At 39.7% G+C, this 5,961-nt stretch overlaps 1 pseudogene; it reads left to right on the top strand.

Annotated features, from left to right (window-relative positions):
- Window positions 1–2,980: 2,980 nt before the first annotated feature.
- Window positions 2,981–3,098, top strand: LOC134895461 (5S ribosomal RNA; annotated as a pseudogene).
- The last annotated feature ends 2,863 nt before the right edge of the window (window positions 3,099–5,961 follow it).

Below are 5,961 nucleotides of genomic sequence, written 5' to 3'. Positions count from 1 at the left end.
CGCCAGGAACTAGCTGTGCGTTCCAGCGTGCGTTCCACCGCGCTATACAGCGCCATACGAAGCTTTTAAGCTTCGTTTAACATTTCTTCCCTGCCTCATCACTTGGTTGTGCCCTATGTACACACTACATATAGTTACCATGTCTGTAATTAAAAATATAATGTTTTTTACCAGCAAAAATCGACATCACCCAACAGGAAGTGATGTCATCAATTACCTGGCCATGTGCTGGGCTCACATTATCTCCTCAGGTATAAATGGAGCATTTTTGCTCACTGACCTTATCCCCATGATGAAGTCTAATTAACGACGAAACGCGTTGGGACTGATGCACCTGAACTTCCCTTATGGGCAGATAAGCTGTTTTAATATTTATTTTTTGTACGTTTGAATTTTTTACTATCTATTTTGGATATTTATTGAAAATCTGATGTATCCCATTCCTGATATGGACAGAAAAGCTTGTCATTTATTTTATCTTGTACGCTCGCATTACTTCTACCTTTTATGTTTTATGTGTTTTATTAAATATTGTGAAATTTTTAAAAAAATCCCTGGCTGTGGATTTTAAATTGTGGGATTTGCCTTCACCCAGAAAGTTTTTTATACACATAATTGGTTCATTTGATTTGTAGATTGAAAATTGCGTAAAAACAGTACGTGCTATGTTATTTTGTTCTTTTTTCATGTACCTATACTGGTCCTATGACTGAAGGAAAAGTCTTTTTATGCCAGATAAGTAGCGTCCTGTTCTCAATCACACCAGCTCTATACTTTATATTTTATATAATCTTATTAGACAGTAGTAGGCGCCCTTTTCTTCACTTCCTAAAAATCTCTCTTTATGTGTGTTCCAAGCACATATTTATTGCTTAAGGTTGCAGCCACTCTCACTCTAGAGGAAGTGTCACGTATTGTATACACTCGATTTTGTATTTATTACTGGTAGTGCACTGTGATATCTGAGCGCCCCCGTGTCTATTTGTTCGATATATATATATATATATATATATATATATATATTGCAGTGTTTTTCACAAGAGTGGAAATTATAGCACTCTCCAGACTCTTTGAATATCAATAGCAAAAACTAATTTACAAGAGAAAATTAAAAAATATACCACCTCACAGTTCCATGAGGTATGCAGGGTTCACCAACATTTCGGTCCAAACCAGGACCTTTTTCAAAGCACAACAGCAGAGTCAGAGCAGCAATGTGGTCACAGAAGAAAACAGCAGGGAACTGGATCTGAGGACTAAGCCTCCCAGGCCCCTGTTAAATACCCAATATCATATGGTGAAAAGGGCACCAATCCCGCCCCGTCGGGCTGGCTGGTGCATTCCACAGCTTGGAGCGCACACGTCACTTCTGGTAAAACCGGTGTGTGTACAAAAGCGTCAAATACTAAAACACTAAATACAGTGCAGTGGTGCTAAGTGTATTAGCTAAGTGGCTGGTCAATCAGCTATATGGCGAGGCGAGATACACAATGTGGTGCATCAGAGCTGCCACATCCAGGCAGACTGTTTGCGTTCCACAGCCCGGAATGCAAATGTCGCTTCCAGTAAAAGCCAGAAGTGAGCCGCTCTAGTTTGAAGATACAGTGGCGCTGTATAAAATGATACATACAGTATATGTATATTAAACATGACTCAATATATTAGATGACATGTCCGATTCATATAAATGTATGGGGGCGCCCAATTAAGGATTTTTTTTTGTATATATACAATAGTATATATAGTTTTACCTCATGGTGGTATCGCCACTTAGAGGTCAGGAGGTATAACAGAGACCTGGGAGAAGGCAAATACCAGCGTATCAACATACAAACAAAGATGCAGTATATAATAATGATAATACTAGTAATAGTCTAAGCACACGTGATCAATTTAAAGCAATGATACACAGTGGGTAACACCAGTGGTGTAAATCAAGTAATATATCTCAGGTGATGGAGGTATATTTGACATTACCAAAATTTACAATGTCAAAGAATAAACAAATTCATTAAAGTGAAACTATGGGGGACAGCAAGAAGTTATGAAGAAAGGGGGTGTAATTACTGGTGGAGTAATATTATAAACCGACGGTGATGGTATCCTGCAAATATATTACAATCGTAGGGAGTAAAGCACTTTATACTATATTGATATTCAAAGAGTCTGGAGAGCGCTATCATTTCCACTGTTGTGGAAAACACTGCACTGTACTATGGTTCCCGCCCTTTGGTGGGTTGGACTCTGATTTGGCACCCCAGCTGCTGTTTAGGATGGGTGAGATTCTCTGTTATATTTAGATATAGTCCAGTATACTGTACTATGGCCCTCATTCCGAGTTGATCGCTAGCTGCCGTTGGTTGATGCAAAGCGATCAGTGAAAAAAAACCTTAATCTGCGCATGCGTATGTACTGCAATGTGCACACACGTCGTACGGGTATGGAGTCCTCTGTGGTTTTGCACTGGTTCTAGCGACGATTCCAATGGCACAGCCGAACGCAAGGAGATTGACAGGAAGTGGGAGCTTCTGGGTGGCAACTGACCGTTTTCTGGTAGTGTTTGGAAAAACGCAGACGTGGCCGGGCATTTGCTGGGTGGGTAATTGACGTCATTACTGTGTCACTCATTGCAGCAATCATCGCACAGAATAAGTAACTACAGGGCTGGTCTTGTTCTGCACAAAAAGTGTTTGCTGTCGCGCGGCTGCACAGGTGTTTGCACTTCTGCAAAGCAAAAATACACTCTCCCGTGGGCGGCGACTATGCGTTTACATGGCTGCTAAAAGTAGCTAGCGAGCGATCAACTCAGAATGAGGGCCCATATCTTTTCCTGCACCCACCATACATCACACTATTTCTACTAGTGGATACCGGTAACATTGGACCGAGCATTTACCGGGGTTTAATACATACATTGATTAACCTGTTTGTAAGTGATTGCCTATCTTTTTGCCTCTGGTGTTATCATTGATGGTTTTAGATCTACAGCCATACCACAATGGGCATGCCCAATTCCATCTGAACTTGGAAGCTAAGCAATGTTGGGCCTGGTCAGGACTTGGATGGGAGACCTCTTGGAATACCAAGTACTGTAGATACTTACTTTGCAACTGATTCTTCTGTGTTACCTAGGTGAAATTTTGTTGGCATGGCGCAGCATGTAAGCATGTAAGCCATCAGCTGCTGTCAGCGTGTAGTATTTGCATCCCAGTATATGCGTCAGGTGTGAGCCTGTGTCACCTCTCTACTGTCTACTCAATACCGCTTGGACCACTGTGGACTCCCAAATACTATTTGGGTCCCAAATACTACATGCTGACAGCAGCTGATGGCTTACACATTATATACTGATAGCAGCTGACTCCTGTCGATAAGAAAACCTTACTGAACAGCAGAAAATTGTATATATATATACATATATATATATATGATAAAAAGTAACCCTTATTAATACATGTTGGTGACTCTAATCATATTAATCTGAAGTAATTTATGCCAATTGTTTTGGATACCAGCCGCATGGTGTGTGCCGTACTACTTTCATACTGAGTTGCTACAATGAGACATTCCCAGGAAATTAAGGGACAGTGATAGTAACAACATCAACATACTACATTGTAGCATTAATTTGGCAACACTTAGAACCAGATGACAGTTGCATGGTGTGATAGAACACTGAAACAGTGTGATATTACTACACTATATTGTAGCAAATAATTTGGTAACACTCAAAACCAGATGGTAGCTGCATGATTTGATAGACCACTGAAACAGCTATTCCTGGGAGAGTGTATAAATTGTGGAGGTCACAAACTCTATTAATATATAATGGGTATCAAATTAATGTATCTCTAAAATTACAATATATAATATTATAGTGGATACAGTGCACTACTCTATATTGATACAATACAAAGGGATGTGAAATATGGGATTGATGTATACTTTTACTGAGAGTACCATCTCCCTGAATAATACATTTTTATACCTCTGAATGAAACAAACAAACAAATTGAGAGTGATTTTAAGTTGCTTGAATATATCAAAGTACATAAAACCTACTCAGATATATGTGGATCACTGGATATAAGAACTGGGATTGCTATACCCCTTAAAGACCCACAATAAATTTGGGACTGCCATATCCCCTAAGCAACCTTTCCCCATACACATGCCCAATTATTGAGTGTGCAAGAATACAGATAGAGAATGCGAGACAATATCTCCATATGTTAGAAATATTGTGGAGACATAGATACCCACCGTTTGGCTGACCTTTGTCTAGAAATTTATTACATATAGGTATAGCGGCGACTATTGGCAACACAAACTACTCAGCCAACTCTCTAGTGAAGTTAATTCATATACTTATATCTACTGATTCTCACAGTCTCCATATTGGGATAATTTACCAGGGGATATTTCTGTTGAGTGAATAGATATACATGAGATGGAACTGACTCTCTGGAATTATCAACCGGGAGAGTGACAACTATCATTAATTGTTGCAACAGCCATCAGACAAATACAACTATATTTATAATGGACCAAATATTGGTAATATTTGAATAGATATAGTAATCTTACAAGTAGATACATATAGAACACACGCAGGACACGCTTTTTAATTTCTTTATTCACCATTTCCTATCTTTTAGGTTTTCACATATATGTTAGTCTGTTTGATTTTAACTCTTATGTTTCACTGTAGTCTGGGTACAAAATAAAAAGTTAATATTTTAATACATATTCAATAAAGGTTATATTTTATAACAAATTTTCTTTCTTAGTGCATCAACTGTACAGTTTCTTCTCACTTCTCCTCCCAAGCTTATTGAATACCATCGAAAAAAGCAGATACCCAGGGGTTTTAGGGTTAACAATATCCCCAAACTAGGCAGAAATAACCCCGGTTTCTGCAGTTGCTGGTGTGGGGTACTTAATAAGTGTTCACTTGATTTGATGCTTTTGGTTGTCAAGGAAGTTTGTTCTGAACAAAATAAGGTCAAAACACCCATTTGGCGACCATTAGAAACAACAACACTTGTAATCTGATTGAAAAACTACGAGCACAGATTGACACCTATAAAAAGGAGATCACAGCATTTAAACACAATAAATTGTCTACAGTTGTCTCTGATTATCAAAATCACACAGTGTATAGGTGGTTGTTAGGAGATTCCAGACAAAATTGACCACAGAGAACATTTAGGCAATGCCGACAAGGACAGAGACAATTTTATACAACTGACACCGGCTCTTCGGCCTCTGCTTCTGATACTGATTACTTAGATGTCCATCCACCACATAGTGGTCTTTGACGCTGTTATACCTGTGCCGGCTGGGCACTTCTGGTTTTACCGGAAGTGACGTGTGTGCTCCAGGCTGTGGAATGCACCAGCCACCTCAATGGGGCGATATTGGTGCCCTTTCCACCATTTGATTTTGAGTATTTAACAGGGAGCTGGGAGGCTTAGTCCTCAAATCCAGTTCTCTGCAGTTTTCTTCTGTGACCACATTGCTGCTCTGATTCTGCTGTTGTGCATTGAAAAAGGTCCTGGTTTGGACCGAAACATTGGTGAACCCTGCATAACTCATGGAACTGTGAGGTGGTATATTTTTTAATTTTGCTCTAATAAATTTGTTTTTGCTATTGATATCCAAAGAGTCTGGGAAGTGCTATCATTTACACTGTTGTGGAAAACACTGCACTGTACTATGAGACCCGCCCTTTGGTGGGTTGGACTCCCCAGCTGCTGTTTAGGATGGGTGAGAGTGCAGGATTCTCTGTGTATATATATATATATATATATATATATATATTTATTACAGATGAGCGGGATCGGTTCTCAGAGAACCGAACCCTACCGGACTTCACGCTCTGAGCCCGGTTCCGAGTCAGGCTCGGGCTTTCCCACCTGACTCTGAAACCCAAACGAGGCAAAATGTCATCATCCCGCT

The sequence above is a fragment of the Pseudophryne corroboree genome, chromosome 3, assembly GCF_028390025.1.
Source record: "Pseudophryne corroboree isolate aPseCor3 chromosome 3, aPseCor3.hap2, whole genome shotgun sequence".
In the NCBI taxonomy this organism is placed as follows: Eukaryota; Metazoa; Chordata; class Amphibia; order Anura; family Myobatrachidae; genus Pseudophryne; species Pseudophryne corroboree.
This window is presented reverse-complemented; position numbering and strand designations above follow the sequence as displayed.